The 19,326-nt window shown below is 40.9% G+C and overlaps 1 protein-coding gene across 1 annotated transcript in view; it reads right to left on the reverse strand.

Annotated features, from left to right (window-relative positions):
- chrm2a (cholinergic receptor, muscarinic 2a) overlaps positions 1-19,326 on the reverse strand; it is a 92,998-nt gene that overhangs the window by 57,496 nt on the left and 16,176 nt on the right. The gene's annotated exons all lie outside the window — the stretch shown is intronic.

Genomic DNA, 19,326 nt, shown 5'->3' on the forward strand with positions numbered 1-19,326 from the left:
CCAACATGACATTCACTGTATGCTTTTCAAAATCTCTGATTACATTCACATGTTACACTTTTACATGTTCAATGCCAACGGCTTCAAATTATTTCAGCACTGCGGTCCCAGAGAAAGTTATTATACCAATTATACCAATCTCATGTCTGGCTGTTAGATATGAAGCTACAGCCAGGATCTTAGTATAAAGACTGGAAACAAGGGAAAATAGCAAGCCTGCTTCTGTACCAAAATAAAACAGCCTGCCTACCAACACCTCTAAATTTTACCAACTCAACATCTCCTGGTTGCACATTAATATTGAAACGAAAGATGTGTGAGTGGTCTTGATCTTCTTGCACCCACATGATTGTGGTTAAGGTTAGCAAACGAAAATACTTGATTAATCTTGAGAAATATTCTTGATCTTGATGTCTGTCACTGCAATGAAAGTCCTGCATGCATTTCACCTTGAAACTAATCACAATGAAGCCTGGATTGTGCTCTGAAATGGATGTGTACATGGACTGCTTGGAAGTCATGTTCCACACGTGTGCAGCAGATCAGCATCGACAAGATCGGAGTAATGGCCACAAGTATGCACAGTCACAAAAAATTGTGAGTATGCATAAACAGAAGCCATAGCATCTTTATCTTCTACCTCTTGCTAAGATATGGCTCTGCTAGCTTCTTACTAGCTAATGGCCAAATGCAGTTTTAAATGAAGGGCAAGGTTAGCTACCCTGGTTAGTCAACCTACATCACATTTGATTGAATAAATGTATATATATATAATATTGTCAGTGGCCAGGTAGCTCAGTTGGTAGAACATATGCCCAGTAAAGCAGAATCCCCATGTACTGAGGCTGTGGGTCCTTTGCAGCGACTATGGGTTGGACTCCCGCCTGTGGTCCTTTGCTTTCTCATTCCCTACTCTCGTTCCCTCCTTCCTGTCCTCAGTTCAGTTGTCTTGCAAATTAAAGACATAAAAGCTCCAAACCCATTGTCCTGCTGCAAAGATATCCTGGCCTATACATCATATTATACAGATGTAAAGCATTTTTGTTTGGTACAGACTCCTGCAATCATTTTAGTATGCATTTCAATCAAAATGAGAATAATGTCAAAATTTTAATTCCCTCTGCTACTGAAAATCAGTCAAAATAATCAAAATTTGATGAATTTTCAATATCGAAACAAAAGAAAAATGTATTTTTCATTTTACGGTCTTTTTAAGAGCATTATTTCCTGCACTGACACTCAATGTTGACACTGGATGTAGTGTAAGTTGAGCACGGGGGAATCATCCAGTGCAGTGTGTTTCCTCTGGGATTCTGCACTGGTCACCCATGATCAGAAGCCAGTGATGCTGTTTAAAGGGCAGAGCAGCTCCACAGATCTGGCCAGGGGTTTAAGGTTCAGTACTCACTACGTAAATTATACAGTGCTCTGTCCCTGTGGACCTGTAACCCCCGATATACATAATATACACATCCTGCACGACAATCAAAGAAAATGATGGTGCCTGTGACCGCCTCCAATGTAAATGACTGTGGCCTAAGTTCACGATATGTGCGTACCCCGTATGGAAGCCACAGCCCTGTGAGACCATTATCCCAGAGTGCTGCAGCACTTGCACTCATATTTCCAGATGAGCCACTAACAGGAACACCTCATGTTTAAATGCAAATTTCAGCCAGAGCACCTTGCAGGAACCAGAAATCTCTTTACCTAAGCTTCGCACGCTCATTAAAAACAACTCTTAACAAGCCGCTGTTTATGTCTTTAGCATATGAAGAGCAAGAACGAAACAATGTCACACCTGCTTTTGAACTGCAGACAAGGAAATAACCTGAGCTGAAGAAGTCAAGGGAAAGACAGTGTACCAAACAGTGTCACCTCAGGGTTTATCCCTTTTTATCAGCTGCTCCTATAAGTCAGTCTGTGCTCTGGAAGAGATGTAGTGTCATGATAACAACTTGTGTTTATGGTGTGGCGCGGCGTTGACACATTAGCCATTACTGTCTGCAGCGTGCCATTCACTGTTATGACTAATCACAGAGCACGAGCCAGCGGAGGAATCGCAGAGCTTTTGAGATGAACCAGCTGCCTTGAAGACACGAGGGCTGTTTGGGCTGAATGCAAACACCAGTGGGGCTTTAAGTGAGTGAAGGAGTTGGGGGGGAAAAGCTGGAGGGTGAAACATGTCGAGGCCGTGTGACGCATCGCTGTTGTCTCACATTGTTACACAATACATTGTCCAAATGATTTCCCCGTGGTGAAAATCTGCCTAATGATCTTTGTCTCTGGTGCTCTAATTCATTTATTATGCTAATAGGAAGAGCTGTTAGTCTGATCACACACTGCGTAAACATAGGTGTACTTCAATGTTCGCTAATCATGTTGGAGGAGGATTTGAAGGCTCCTAGCAATTCTGCAGCATTATAAGATGATGAAAATTATTCATAAAATTGTCAGATGATGATAAGAGTTTAAAATATCTAATAGGCAGCCTTGGACGTGGATTGCAATCTCACTCGCCGACAGGCAGTTAATTCCCCCATGAGCGAATCTGAATTCTGAATAAATGTGCAGCAGAGATGAGATACTGTATACTGCACACTGATTGGCTGGAAGGTGGCGTGACCTATGATGAGTTTCTGCTGCTCCAAGCGGTGGACTTAGTGAACGTGGGTGACAGTGAAAATGTCCATCAAGGTTATAAAGTACAGTGTATGTCCTCCCTGGGCGCAGCCTGACCCAGGCGGCTGGTTTTATCCACACTCTATCACCTTAATCTCCCAAGAATTACCTCAGCCTCTGGGGTGGGGGTTGGCGTGGGGGTTGCGGGGGGGCTCTTATTAAATAAAGTGAGCGACCTGTACAGCAGACTGTCATCACTGGGGAGCAGTAAACGTTTGGTAGAGTACACGCCTGCTGAACTGCTCGGACACCACGTGAACCATAAAACCCCGAGATGTGTCTAAGCCCCAGAAAGATATAGGAATGAACTTTGTCACCTGCCGGTTAGTGTGCTGGCTCTTATCTTGAAGCCTTAAAGGGATAGTTCGGGTTATTTGATGTGGGGTTGTATGAAGTACCTACAGTAGATGCTGGTTGGGAAAGCAGGACTCCAACTGCTGTAGCCTGGGTCAGCATCAACATGTATTTTAGTCTTTTAAAAGAATCTAGCTTTAAAAAAAAACTGTATCACTTTAAGTTTATGCTATTTTAAGAATATTTTCACAGCCTTTTCCAGTGGGAAACTGCAGTTATGTAAGCCAGTATTGCTCTCTCCAAAGCAACCAAACTCAATAGGCAAAATCAGTAACTGAACCTTGCAGAACAAAGTTTCTGGTCTACCACTGCCTGGATCTGTTAGTTAGTTTGGTGAATCCACACTATCCTTTTAAAACACAGAAGTCACACAAATCACAGATCAGAAATTAGCCAGTTTACAAATCAGCATCTGAGTCATCCTAGGTGAAACTTCTGTGCTGGTACTCCCCTCTGCTTCTCCAAGTTTAGGGGATCTATTATAGGTAATACACCGACTATCAATAAGTACCTCATACAACCCCACTCCAAATAATCAGAACTATCGCTTTAAGTACTGTTCCTCTGCAATTTTTGTTTTGTTTTTTATTTTACATTCTGCGGCTGGGATCTCCAAACTGAACTAATTTACCCCCGTTATTGCGTGGACAATCAGATTTTGTTCTTTATCCCTCTGTTTTCACACCCATAATCAGGTACCTTCAAGATACATATTAAATTTGATGCCTTAGAGCTGGCTGGGCTGCCAACTAAATCACATTTACATCTGATTACACTACTGAAAACAGATTTTGCGGGTATGTGTTGGTACACACCAGGATGGTCGACCTGATCCCAGATTTATGCAGCGTTCATTTGAGACAGTGGCTGATATTCTTATATCTTTCATTGATAACTTGCTTCTATTTTTTTTAAAGCAGCTGGTCTCTGTTTTTGATTGCTGACAGTCAATTTCAGTAATGTTCAGAAGATTGGCAACCTGTGTGGACTGAGGGTCGTAAAATACGCCAGGTAAGAGATCTTTAAATTGGTTGTTCGTCGGCATCAGTGAGAAATAATGACTAAATGTGGACATAGCATCTGTGAAACCATTATGCTTGTAACAGAATATTTTAAAGCTGCTTGCATGATCACATTGTCTATTAGTGGAGACAATGAATATACATTTTGGCGACAGGATGGAGCTTAAGTGGAGTTGTTTGAAAGAACAATTGTCATGGCTTACAGGGTGACAAACCTGTCACGCACACGTACTTATTAAAAAGAAAGTAGCTCTTTGACATCTTTCTTATCTAACACTTTTCAAAATAACCATCTTTGATTTCCTGGTGATCAACACGAACCTGTCACGGTCCAAGGAAACCAAGTTATCTTTCACGGAGGGGCAATTAAGGGCATGTAAAACTGGCACACGACCCGGGACAGCGGGTGAGTACAACTGCCCACAACATTATTGGGATGCATCTACCCAGCATCAGTGATATTAGGGAGGTGAGGTGCACAGACCCCAAAGGATACTAAAAGACAATACCCAGGCTGGTCACCCTGCTGCCATCTGGCAAGAGATACAGAAGTATTCGCCGCCATACCATGAGACTGAAGAGCAGCTTCCTCCCTCAGGCTGCATAACCTCCTTATCATCAGCAGTCCACCAAGCAAAACAGTTTTATTCATGAGATATTTGTTTGTTTGTTTTTTGTGAGTGGCACAGGTGGAACTGCATCTTGCATCTCGTTATGGTACCGTGTTGCAAAATGATAAATAAATTAACCCTGTAACCTTGTAGAGGCATAAAAAAATCTTGAGGAAAAAAAAAATTATTGACTTTTTCAACGTGCAACTCTAGAATGTGAAGTTTTTTGCTGTCAAAGCAATTTGAGTGTGTAAACATTTAAATGTGGTTGCAGAGATATTATCCGAGTAACACTAGTTTGTAAGTTTGCATTACTTTTTCTGCAGTATTTTTCTTTCATGTATTAGTTTTGAGGTGATTTATTGCAGACCACTACACTTGTAGGTCTTGTCAGGTTTATTTATGCCACCGCACTGGCAACAGCCGTGGTCTGAGGCATTATGTTTTTAGGACATCTGTCCCATTCTTGTGAACACAACATCTTAAGATCTAAAGAATCTTTTCAAACTTGGTACACTTTGGTCGAGAGCTTTTTAGATTTTGCAGGTCAGAGGCCAAATTTCAAGGTCACTGTGATCTCATATCTGTCCCGTTCTCATGAACACAATACCTCAGGAACACCTGGAGGGAATTAAATTACATCTGGCACAAATGTCCACTTGGACTTAAGGATGGAACTTACTAGATTTTGGAGGTCAAGGGTCACTGTGACCTCACAAAACATGCATTTGCCCATAACTCAAGAATTCATGAGCCAATTGTGACCAAATTTGACACAAATAGGATAAAATGATGATGTAATGTCATTTAAAATCCAAACAGTGAACTTCACTGTGACACCTTAATGTTCAGTTTTCTATATTCTTCTGTACTCATCTGAAAGGGAAGACAGCATGTGGAAGTTATTCACTGAAATCAGACATGTCAGTGTACTGATAAAGATACACCTAATACCTTTCTTTAAATTCCTTTCAAGTCTTCACTACATATATTACAGATATGGATGTAAAGTCGAGTTTATCTAGTTGGTGGAGGCTTAGAACCACAGGGCGATAATTCCAGTTTTTTTCTAATTTGATAGATTCCTACCTTTTCTTTATGCTTTATCTTAATTTAATGTATTGCCTTTGCTTGGAAAATAGCTGTTTAAATTGAATCTAAATAGATAAGTCCATGAATTAATAATCAGCTGACCATTTCAGTCATTTTTGAAGCATAAATGATGAAGGTCCAGCTTTTCAATGGTGGGGATTTTCTGTTTTTCTCTGTTCTCTCTGTAGTATGTGTCAGTAAACGGAACATCTTTGGATTTTGAGCCATCGGTCAGACAAACCAAGACATTTAAAGACATCATATTGGGCTTTATGACTTTGTGATGAACAGTTTTTGAATATTTTCTATTCGTAGATAATGAAAATAATCAGTCTTTCTTTGTGATGTCACAGAGGACCATCAACAGTAGACACATGTTGAACATAACTTTGGCACACTGAAACTGCAGACTTACAGAGAGAGACGCTTCAGCCATTTTATTATGAATATGGGTCACTGAGGGTTACCTCTGCAAAGCAATATAGTCAAAATCCATTAGGTAGAGAAGTGTACACAGAAGAAAGATGTGGCATACAGGTTATGGAAAATGAGAAAAGGTGCTAACCAAGCTGGATTTGATATCTGCGGAGATGAAACCATTCATATCACATTTTCTCTTATCACAACTTCACCTCAGAATACCCCCTCTGTGAAATTGCTGTTTTATGTCCGACGACTTCCGCATCTGCACGAGATCCCCCTTAGAGTGCCATTTTAACTGTCTTATTACAAAAACATGTTCACACTGCTATGAACTGTCGGAAGCGCTTTGGCGAGACCTCATCGAAAGCATAAGCAATAAAACAAGCCTTCCAGTGTTTCCATTTTTAAATACTCCGTCGGGAACGTCTGTAATGCAATTTCCTAGTACCCGGTGTCCCCTGACTGCAGCTGCCGGGGCCCTCCGTCAAGTGTGGGCCGCTGCTTTATTGCAACATCAGCATTATGATGTGGGAGGAGGGAAGGAGGGGCTGCTTCTCCATGTCTGAACCTGGTCATAGATCTCGGTGGACATCTACGCCGGCTCTTCATTATCTGCTCTCAGCCAACATCCCAGCAGGGGGGCATGTGTCTGGATAAAAAGCCGTGATTATGTAACTGTCTGAAAGGCTGGCTGTCAGCCTACTTACAGGCCAATGCATCAATCTTCCACCGACTCTGCATCTCTTTAGAATATCTGGGAATTATGTTTCCAATATACATGATGGATCTATTGTATATGCATGGTCGTCCGGTAAATGTTTCCTGTTCAACCGTCTGGTCTGATTGATCAGGAATCCAAATAACAAGTCATTAAACATGCATGGACAAGTGCCAGCATTTATTAAATCTCTGTGTTGACTAATGTCGACATCACTCTTTATTTTCAGTGGGTGGATGCTTCTGCACCTGCTCGTCCGGCCAAACGTTAAAGCTCGAGGTACACAGAAACAGCCGCGTCGCAGAAACGCACAGGCGTCCGCCGCTCCGGGTGCCGCCTAGATGAATGCAAAGCCCAAACTAAACAAAGACAGTGATTAGTGGATCTGTTTAACCTCAGGGCAGAAGGATCCCGTTATTAGACCAGAGAGTTTACTTAGCTGTTTGCACTGCCGTCTGCCTTCCTCCTGTCCTCTCCCCCTCTCTCTCTCTGCAGTACGTCCCAGCATAGTGCCACTCAAAGCTAACGGCACTAATTATAAAGCCACCAAAGGATTTTTGGGCACTGAGTGCACAAAGGATTTTTCCATCACAGTGTCTGTCTTGACTCAATAACAAGTCAGCTGTGCCAATCATCCTGCTAAATCCGTAGTACATTTACTCAAGTACTGCACTTAAAGGGAAACTTTACATGTGGATGTGCAGTAAATGTAGTGCTGATGGTAAATGTAGCCAGTCAAAGCAACACATTCCTCAGTGCTGCTATACCGACTTCTTCTGCTGCAAAATCTGCTGTTCTTCCTGCATCCAGTGATGTCACTGGATGTAAGGACGATTCTCGGCCTATTTCTTTGGCCAACAAAGTAAAAGTTATAGCTTGGGTGGTGATAAGACGGCAACATGGGCATGGGAGTTGGAAGCTCGGGCAAAATGAATCCTGGCACTGCTGCACGGCTCCGTGAGCAGGAAAACTCTGTTTTCTTGGTAGAAATAGCACGCACTGAGGAATTAATTGCTTCAAGTTTCCCTGTAAGTTCAAGTTTGAGGCATTTATACTTTTTACTTTTTTAAAAATTTTTTGCAACTTTATGCTTCCACTCCACTGGACCTGTACCGATTAATTGGCGAGGCAAACATATCAGCCAAATACTCTCTAAAGCAGCATATTTTGTTGAAGATATTCATAATTAGGCCTTATTCTGAGTGTAGCGTTTTCCATGTAAAGGGATAGTTCAGGTTATTTAATGTGGGGTTATATGGGGTATTGTTAGTCAGTGTATTGCTTACAGTAGATGCCGACTGGCACGACAAAATTAGTTACTTTTTCTCTCTGAATACGGGAGGTAAAACTCTTAAGTTTTACCCCCAGCAGTCAGAATCACCAGTAAGTGCTACTGAAGTTTGGGGAATATGAGTTTTGACACACTGAATTAAAGGATTTTTATTTTGTCTGATTGTTGTTTTTGTAGAAGTACAGATGACTAAAACACTGACTTATGAGCTTGCATTTTCTAAAAAAAAAAAAATAATAACTGTAGTATGATACAGTATAGCGCTCTATTTCTTGTTAAAAATAAACTTTGTGCATATAAATGGATCAAAACTAGTGTTGTGGTGAAAATAAAAGTTAATATATGAATCAGATCACAGTAATGCTACCTAAATGTACCTAATTTCAATATTCTGGCTCTATTTTATGTATAAAACCAGAGAGAGAAGAGAGGCAGCCTACAGTGACTCAAAGTCAAGACAGATGTGACAAACTGTATTTTAATATTGTGGTATTGCTACTTTAAGTAAAGGATCTTCCACCACATGTGATCATGTGTCCTAATGCAGTGTTTTCACCAATTGTTTATCATTGCTGTGTTTATTACTGTAATTTCTCTGAACGACGCAGCGTGATCTCTGTCCAGATATCATCAGAATATAATGATATTTTAATGACTTCGAGGCTTCACCGCACTTCGAGCCGCTGATCTTTTCCACCAGTGCTGCAAACCAGATGTTTACCCCGACAAGAGAATCGCCAAGAAGCCTCTTTGATGTTGCCGCAAACAACTGTCGCTGCATTTTTTTTAGTTGAACAAATGCTTGAAAATGAAGAGCAAATATAGCATGAATTTGTTTGTTGCACGTTCTGGGCTGTGAGGAAAGGAAAAGGAAAAATATCTGCTGGAGAGTCGTGTTTGTGTACATGTTTTCTGACAAATAAGTTTAAATGCATGAGTCAGAGATTTAAAATGGACCGGAAAAATGTTCAAACTTCAGACGCCTATCTGTTTATAGAACTTTTCACCGAGCCTAAATGATAAGCGGTCCAATTTAGTCTTTGCCCCTTTGAGAAAACACACCACCTGCATATTTATACAAATTCATTCTATCAGCTTCTCGAATCCATGCATTTGAAAAATGTACTTTTACACCGTTCATCTTCTCTTCAGTGGAAATCACTTTCCCGCCTGTGCTCAGAACTTAACCCAAGGATGAAAAAAAAAAAAAAAAGGTTAGGGCTAAAAGTTCAGGGCGAGTCTTCACAGAGAGAAAATGAGATTCAAATAAACACCTGGATCATGTAAAGGTTAGCTCTGCATCGCGTTGTGACCAATCAGAAGCCGCAAACGAATCCCTCACACGCAGATTAGATGAAATTCCACTGGGCTTTGATTTAACTGTAATCTTGATGGCAACTGACTGAACCTTTCATGCAATACCTCCGAGGTTTTTAATCACACATGTCGACGCTCCAGTCAAGAGGTAGAATTGACAGAATCACATGGCGGCTTTGTTAGAGACTTCACTGCTTCTTTTTCACCGTAATGTAAAAGATAGAGGTGAAGTGGCACGATATTCTCTGCTAGGACTGTAATTAAATTCACAATGGATGATGTTTTTTTTTTTAGATGAGACGTACTTGAACTATACATTCCTCTTACAAGAAGTCAAACAGCAGAGAATATTTCTGCAAAGAATAACAGAAATACAAGCTAAGCAGACATTAGTGGAAGTTATTTGCTCTCTTAAAACTCTGTTAGTGTCATTTCTTTTGTAAATTTGACATTCTTCTCACATTAATTTTGTGGGACACTGCATGGGTTTTAGGACGGATGAAAGTACATTTACACAAGTACATCATAATCCTATTTGAGGATTAGGAGCAACAGTTTTTGACAGAGTATGAACTTGACGTGATTTCAGCAGCTTTTGAAATCAAGCTTATGAATCCCTTATGAGATGTTAGTGTAAGGTATTGCAGATATTTTCCTTGTCTTTTTTAAAAATTTGCATGTCCCAGCAGCTGGTATGAATGATAATATCCATTATTTCAAAGGAAAGGCGGACAGTAACTCGTGAAATATAGCACAGGGAGCCGCCGCAGACCCCATGCTGTTTAGTTTCTTCTCTGCAATTCATTGCTTCCTCCCATGGGGTAAAACACTTCATGGTGTTTACAAGTGTACAGTGAAAACAGTTTCATGTACACTAAAAGGGTTGGGAATAAGGGAAAATCCATGTTATTTCAAATTCAAATGACCAGGCCCAACAGAAGTGACTGAAAATAAGTACTGGGTGAGATTATTCTGCCCAACAAAAGAAGACAGGCGTAGTTTGCAGGAATAAAATGTGTCTGTCTTTTAATATTTACACTGAAATATATATTTTTTTTCATTATTTACAATTTAGTACATATAAAATAGCTTTTTGGTAGCTTAACAACACCAAATGATGCAAATTCCACTACAGTTTCAGCTCAGTTGTTTATCAAATATGTACTGTGTTTTTGCTTTGCAGACTTTCTTAATTTAACCCATGTGGTTTGTCATAAAAGACACCCATGGGTGCGAATTTACCCTTTGCACATGTATTAATGCTGACCATTCATACTCAGCCTTTGCTAAGTGGTAAAGAAGAAGAGCTCACCTTCACCGCCAAGTCACAATAATAGCCGAAACATGTGACAAAACACGATTACACAAGTCGAACCTGTTTAAAAATGATTAAAATAAATACTTCATTGTACCAGAGATAATACGACACAGCAGAATAGCTTTGTGGGTGTTCTCATATTGCATAATAAAATAAATCAATCAAATCAAAGTGTATCCATGATCCTGTAGTTAAACTCTCTCCCCCTTTCCTGTCATATCTCCAGCTGTCCTATCAAAATAAAAGCATAAAAAGCCCCATAAATATATCTGTCTTCACTGTCAAACAGCCACCATTGCTGATGAAAATCTATCGGACATGACTCAGGCCCATGTTTTCCCGTTATTGCAACTAGCAACTAGATAGCAACAGCTAGCAGTAAACGCGCCATTATCTTGAATGAATTATGGATTTCTCTGCATTAGAACATTGTTGGAAACAGTTGGGATAATGCATGCACATTTTTAAATGGAAATGTTACATATTATAGCTTTAAGTTAATATGGACTATACCTCCAAGCCCTGCATAAAAACTTTAAAGCTCCTCAGAAAACACAGCTGGCACACAACCAAATGCTACACAGATGGAGTTCACTGTAGCAGGTATTTGGCCATGAGGATTTCAGGTTTATTTCCTTTCATTAGACCCTGATTAAACATCTAAATGCGACATCCTTAAGGCTCTAATGTAGTAGTCTGTCATGTCTTTGTGATCAGCTCAAAGGATAAAAAGTCTGATGTTGTCCTTCCAGTTCCTCAAAGCGTCTTAATTGTCTTTGCTCATGATGCTGAAGCAAAATCCTGTCCACATTGCAGAAACACAGTGATGGTGACTGAAATAGAGGAGAATAATTTCACCCATTTGCAGACAATTTTACTTTATAATTGCGAACAAAGCCTCAAGGCTGCACATATTCACTGTACAAATTCAGCAATGAATTTTAAACACATGATAAAATATTTGTTTTTTTAAACAAAATATTGGTATCTAACTTTTTCACAGGCTGCGAATCATCTCCTAAATCCAACTGCAAATCATCTTGCAATCCTCTGGGAGGTACCAACCTGCAGTCTGCTCTAGATTAATGCCCAGGCATTTCTTTGGAATTGATTATTTAACTTTTTTTTTTTTTTTAACGTTATGTTTTATCTCGGCCCAGCAGAATGGCTCTGCGCTGTCATAGAGGGCTTTGCCAGTGAATTGAAATCCTTCAGTGCAGGTGTGGAAAGCCGAGCGGTGAAGAGGCTCCTTCACTTCTGCACTCTGCTGATAACTTTAACATTTGACCACGTATTGTGTGCAGGCAGCCGGTCTTATGAAAGCACGCAGCGATGCTTTCCTCCAAACAGATTCGCATGGTTTTTGTTCTCGCAGGACTTTGAGTTTGAACGAGGAGAGCCAGCTCTTGAAAAGCCAATAGACGGCGCGCGGGTTCAGTTGCTGCACGGACTAGATTAATGAGCATTTCTTATCAGCAATCTGCTTATTTTGTTAAGTTGGTGGAAGCTGCAGACAAATTGAACCGCTCACGCTAAGTGGGTACTGAACTGAATTCCTAACAAGATGCATTTTTGCATTCACTTCCACTGTGGTCAAGTTTGAAATTATTATTTCAAACAGTCAGCAGTTTATATTTCTTAGATTCGGGTTATAACAAACGGAGGGTTCTGGCACTCAAATGGCTTTATAATGAATTAGTCAAGCTTGGAAATGAAAACTTCTGCTGTCAGCTGGATGGCAGTCAGACCTGTTCTCACTGCTGCTACGAGAAGAAAAAGATGAAGTGCTTGCATGCTGATTTTGTAACTAGGTTATTGGTCACTCTTTCCCTGGCTCTTGCTCTCACTCTTTCTATTTCTTCTCTGCCGTAAGTCAGTTAGAGTTTGCTGTCTAAAAGACACTTTAAAATTAGGATAATAAACACGTTTTCTTTTTGGAAACATGGCATCTTGTGTTTTTTTCTCTATACTTTGACCTTGCTCTTACTCTTACATACACAACCAATGAAGCGTTTCCATGCAACCAAACCCCCACCCCCCCGTCACCAATTCCTGTCTTCACACTGCAGCTATTTTCCGGAGCGATTTCAAGGGATAATAGCACTCACAAATCATCCGCTGGGCAGTGGAGCCCATGAAATTGATGTGCCTTCATTTCAAAACAATGGAGGTGCCTTATGAGGGTCCTCATGATGTCATAACTTTAGTAGCTGACAGGCCAGGCAGGTGTATTTTGGCCCCGGGATGGGCACCGGGCCAATGAAAATCCAGTCGGGACAGCTTAATCAATCGCTGTATCGAGTGAGGTGGCAAGACTGTGGTGTAAGCAGCCAGCAGAAATGCTCAATCACATTCTCTGCACTGAGCAAACTGACAGCTTTTACTTGGAAAACCAGGCCTCCTTATCTCCATAGAGTTGAGCAATGCTTCACTGTCTATCTGCGGCCATCTCTCTGCAATTTCCAGTCCAACAAAAACCGTCCAAACAATAAAAGTGATAAACAACCCAGAGACCGTAAAGACTGAAAAAAAAAAAAAAAAATGCCTGGAAAACCTGGGGAAGATAAATACACTCCATGAAAATATAAACACACCACTTTTGTTTTGGTTCCAATTTTTAATGAGTTGAGGTAAAAAAAAAATCTAAGACCGCTTCCGTGCATTTTATTCCTCCCAAATTTTATTCACAAAGTTAATTAAATGAACAAACAATGCGATTATTGCATAGGTGTTCTTTGGAGTTGTCACAATAAAAGGCCACAAATGAAAAAAATGTGCAGTTTTATTTTGAAAAAAAAAAAAGATATTTATCAGGCACTGACTCACGCTTACATAGGGCTGCAGATACCTTTTTTTTTCCCCGCTATGCTCTTGCTCTGATTGGCTTACGCTGATATTCTTACACTAAACTTAACCCAAATGCCTAAACACCTAACCAACCCAACCAATGAAGATAAAGAGGACAAGCCAATCGGAAGCAGAGTAAGGCGGGTCATGACTTTGATCTCCTGGAAAAAGCATTTGGTATTTGTATCCCTGTGTGAAATAGTCATAGTTCAGTGCCTTTTTCAAGATGAAACTGTGCATTTTAGAGTAAGCTTTATAATTATGATCTGCCCAAGGCACATATCTGTTAGGTGGATGGATTTTCTCACCAAAACATACTTTATAAAATGTATGAACAAAACTTGAGACAAATAAACTTTTCGTGCGCGTAAAATATTTTTTTCTCATGAAATATGGGAGCAACAACAAAAGTGTTTATATTTTTATTGAGTGCTGGCTTTACAGCTGCACACAATAGAACCTGACACCAGTAAGAGTTGAGTTTTGTTTGAGAGATTGAGTAATAAATTATTCATGTGGCCGAGTGAAAGGACGCCATAAATCTCTGGAGTTTTTTTGAACAGTAAATGAGTGGGCTGGGCATCAGTGGAACTGCCATCCTGATTCGAACGCATTAATTAAATTGAAACGAATGAACTGTATTTTTCATCGGGAAAACTTCAACACTATCCATCCGACACGTTGCCTCTTTTAATTAATTCCTCCCGCACTCGTTGACATTTTTCAGAGAGGGAGCATGGGTCAAGCACACCTCCTGTATGAAAAGATTAAAAAGCCACTTACATGCTAAAAAGAATTATGGATGACTGAGGAGCATGGCTTAATTGGAAATTGATTGACTTGGCCGCGGTACACCTGGTCTCATAACATTTCACATCCCTCATGCATAGGGAGCCCGATGCATCCTTCAGTAAGCGGCTCCGCGGCAGCAGAACCTTTTCAGACCGGCGCCTCTCCGTGCAGGAAGTTGTGTGGATGAAGCCATGTTGCCTCAACAGATCCGAGCCGTCACTTCAAAGAGGCCGGGTGGGGATGATCTTCGCATGACGGATGCAGCTTTCCCGGCCGGGGAACCGGCTGCACCTCATATCTTGAGTTTCATGAGCCATTGCCCCGCAACTGCTACAAACAAAAACCACACTGGTGTCGAGAAAGCGGAGAATAATCAGCTCCTCTTTTTCCAAGATGGATGCCTGGTGTCATTTTGTGGAGCTGCTGATTGTGTCTGCTGAATGCAACACAGAGCATGCTTGGCAATTTCTTGTATTTGATGGGTAAGAATTTGGTAATACTGTATCAATGTTGTGCAAAGGCATCCCAATCCAATTATAGCATGAATGCACTTATCATTAAAGCACACATGTTCTAAACTGCGGGTCTTTTGTGAGACGTGATGTCGCCACCATTTGCAATCTGCATGTAAGCAGTGCTCGCAAACCGCTTGTGTGAAACAGCCCAGATGTTTAACCTAATTTTCATCAGCTGTTTTGCAGTTTTGTCACTGAATCAAAGATGCGGAGAATTACACTCCTACAGCAGACTCCTCCAGTGAGATAATCACATAAAGCTGCGGTGGAACACGCTTTAAGGCTGTTGTTTCTCTGGCAGAAATATTTTGATGGTTTTTAAACTCAATACCCAGAAGTTAGCAAACTGCACACAGCCCGTCCTTTTATCAGCTCCGGCAGATAGCAAGGGGTTGACAGAGGCAAAAGCTCCGGGCAGAAGCCCCTATAGATGAATACTGAAGCAACTGCAGAAGAGCCTTCAGATGAAGTTTTTTATTAATGGCAGCTACAAGCAAAATGCTCCAACTATATGTTCAATTGGAAAACCCACATAGTTTCAAGTAATTTGCTCATTCTGACATTTTAGCTCATTTAAACTGATGAAAACAAACATCATATTTTGGACCCATGCATGAGAATGCGAGAGCCAAGTCAGACTCTCACAAATTGCTTTAGTGAAATGGCACCTGGATAGTTTTATAGGCCGGTGCCATCTCTCTCCCTCCTTCTAATGCAGCGGTTCCCAAACCTCAGGCAACAGACTGATTCAGGGCTTGAGAACAAGTCCTGCGTGGCCCAAAGGAAGCCATTTAATTTGGCAAAAATCGATGTTTTTCAAGTGATTCAGAGTGTCACGCCGTACTGCAGCCGATGGCCTGGTTTATCTGAGAAACTTAAAGCTTATACAATCAAATCCAAACTTGTGCTAAGATTTATGACCAACTTGCAGCACACACCTTAGTGACTAGGTGGGAACATAGTGGATCATTGAGCAGCTAAAGAGCCAGATATTTTCCCTCAAGAGCTGGTGGAGACCAAAAACAGAGCGAAATAGTGAATATTGAAATCAAGCGACTCAAAAAAAGAGGATTTTCAGACTTTCGATGTTTCTGCATTTTCTAAACAATGAATATCAACTTCTGCCCTTCAGGCAGGCGGCAACAGGCTGATAAATACTTTTATACGCCATTCTTTCATCCTTAACTATCAAAAGAGCCAGTTTTGGCCACAAAAAAATCTGCCTGGAGCAGCAAATATTCAATTCTCTATTTTCCTGAAAGGCTTTTCTTAATTTGGCATCCATAACAAGCCTGGAGAGACTCAAAACTAGCCAATGGCAAAAATTTGTGAGGAAAATTATAGATTTTGTTCATTTGTTTGATTTTGTTCTTTTGATTTGTTTAATCTGCTGTGACAATTGTATCATATTGTATTACATTGGCTATTATATCATGTAATATTGTGTCGTGAGAGAGAGAATAGAGTTACATGACTGAGTATATTTTGGCACGTTTATCTTCATTGAGCAGCCACTTTCTCGATCCACCTTTTCTTTACCCGAACTCCGCCCTGTTGCCCACACCTGGACTTCCAGCCACCACTAATTGCAGCATAATCCAAAGTTTCCCGTCAAAAATTTAAAATAGAGACGTCAATGTTTTGCACAGCAAATGAAAGGACACTGCTGATCCATATTTCCATTAAATGTGGCCAATTTGGAATTAAATTTTGGACAAAAGAGCGTTCATATCTCAAGTTAGAAATTTACTGAGCAATGTAGGACATGCAAGTATTTTGAATTGTTTGTGTGAACTGTCTTTTTTTTTTTCCCCCCCGTCAGTGGATCTGACAGACAATCCAGGTTTGGTGGAGCTTTACCTCAGGAGAAACATTTCAAACAGACATAATATAGTTTGCAGTACTTAAATAGATTACACATCAAGCTATGGGAGCATGAGTGGGCACAGCAGACAGGGACCGTCTTCGTGATGGAGGGAAGGCATGCATGGCTGCTCCACAGGCTCCAGACAGGCAGAGACTGACAGGCAATACGTGCGGACGGGCGGACGGGGGGAAACTCCCCTCGTCTGCTTATGTACGTCAGCCGGGGTCGCCGGGCGCAGCGGTCCTCGGATGTAAATGCAGCTAAGCACGGTGGCAGACAGACAGACTCACACACCTCTCCACCAACGGAGCACATCTCTGGCTGTCAGATCGGACCGAGGGGGTTAAGGGAGGTCAGAGTGGTGGAGCAGGAGCAGCCAGACAGCTTGTCAATGCTGTTGACAACCAGATGGATGGACCAATACGTTAGGGAGCCGCAGCTCTACTTTCCTGTTTATTAACACACTGTACTACTGCACTTGGACATGCCCCAAAATAATGGCTAGCTATTCACTGCAAGCACATGTTAACAGCTCATTCGAACATTCCCTGATGGGTGAATTTGAAATTCCCTTTTCTCACATCCGTAATCTGTCTGCAAAGAATCTCACCTCCCTCTTCCTTGTCAGAGCCATGGATCTATATGTGCTGTTTATTGTGCTCAAGCTGGCACATTCATTTGTCACCGCTGTGCGTCTCGGAGCAGAATCTGATCCCAGAGTCAACATTAACATGGCTTTTCTAGGGCAGCGGCTTCATTATTGAGCCCCGGCATGGTGAACCAGACCATTACCGCTCTGGAGGGGGAGATACCGAACACGGGGAGCGGGGAGGGGAGATGGAAAGATGAGAGGAGCGGAGGATATAGGAAAAGCAAAATGATGAAGTGGAGAGAGGGAGAATGAGTGTGAGTGTGAATGAAGGATGCTAGGATGGGGACGGAAGGAAGGAAAAGAAGTGACCAAATAAATCACAGGCCAACAGATAATTGGACGAGCTGCACTCGAGGGACTGTTGCAGCACCATGAAAAGTGACACCGTGATTTGCAATTAACTCCAAGAGGAGGAATGGGGATTTAGTTCCCTTTGGATTAATTCCAGGAATGTGATACCTGACAAGATGTTTGCCATAATGAATCTGTTGGGCTGCAGGAATCGTTAGCGTCATTTAACTTGTATGATGACGCCTCTCTGTGGGGAGCAAATGTCTTGATCAGAGAAGCAGAAACAATGTCAGATCGGACCTGGAGACTTATAAAGACCCACACCAGATAACGTGTTCGGCCATGACAGGGCTGGACTGCACTGGCTGTTTGTCAGTTCAGCTTAAAGCACTTGAAATGAAGTATAAACCTTTTTTTCGTGGCTTAAACAAAAGATCAAACAAAGGTTTTACCAACGGAATTTTAAGATTCTGTCTGACATTTTTGTCAAAATTTAGTTATTTTGTGAAAACCTATTGATATTATGCAAGGCGGCAAAGTCAAACTCTAACTCGGTTCTACAGAACAGAACAGTGAACGCACACTTCTTCAACAGCTCCACATCTGGAAGTGAATTTGCCATTCATTCATTCATTCATTCATTCAACTTTCTTACATCTCAGAAAATTCTTAAATAAAGACTTTTAAGCCTTGAACCAAGCCAACCAACTACGGGATGAATTGTCACAATAAAACATTTGATTCAAAGCAAAAAAAGGAAAGACACAAGACTGTGTACATAATTATTTTAAGAGTGAAGGAACTACACATCCCATAAACCACTGCTAATGATACTGCTTCTTCTTAAATGTAACTTTTGTCATTATAATAGTGTTTATACTGTTAATAACAGTGTTCTAATATGTTGTTTACTCCTCTATTTCATATCAATATGGCTGCTGTGAAGAAAGGCTTTTGTTCTTCTTATCAGATTAGCTAAATGCTCTTGTTTTGCAAGTCCCGCAGTCTTGCAGAGAAAGTTAAGTGACCTCAAGGACGAGATGATTCAGTCAGGCGCGGCGTCTTCCGAGCAGAGGTCGTTCGACGTGGCCGCAATTACGCCGAACACACAATCACCCTCTCACAGAAGTGTAATTTAAAGATAGGATCGCACCGACACAAGGTTTGTGTTCGTTTATCTACAAAAAATAAATGTGTTTCCTAATAAGGAGGTTTGTCTGAAGGCATAAAAGTTTCTTGTTTAACTCAATTTAGATACAAAGAAGAGCTCATGAGTGGCTTTAAGTGTTCAAGGACTGCAGTGGAACAAAATGTCAAGGTCACGTTATAGTGTTTCTTTTTTCTGCCTTTAACTCATTGAACTTATGCCGTTTCTAATGCTAAAGCAGACAATGGGAAAATACACAATATATTCAGGGGAGAGAGAAAAAAGGATGACATACACTTTGTTTTCAGTCCACAAAACAGCCTGTATTTTTTTCTTTTTGATGAAAGTTTACAATGCCTTTCAAACGTTTCTAACATTTTTGGGCAA

The sequence above is a fragment of the Lutjanus erythropterus genome, chromosome 22, assembly GCF_056507025.1.
Source record: "Lutjanus erythropterus isolate fLutEry1 chromosome 22, fLutEry1.hap2, whole genome shotgun sequence".
NCBI classification, from domain to species: Eukaryota; Metazoa; Chordata; class Actinopteri; order Lutjaniformes; family Lutjanidae; genus Lutjanus; species Lutjanus erythropterus.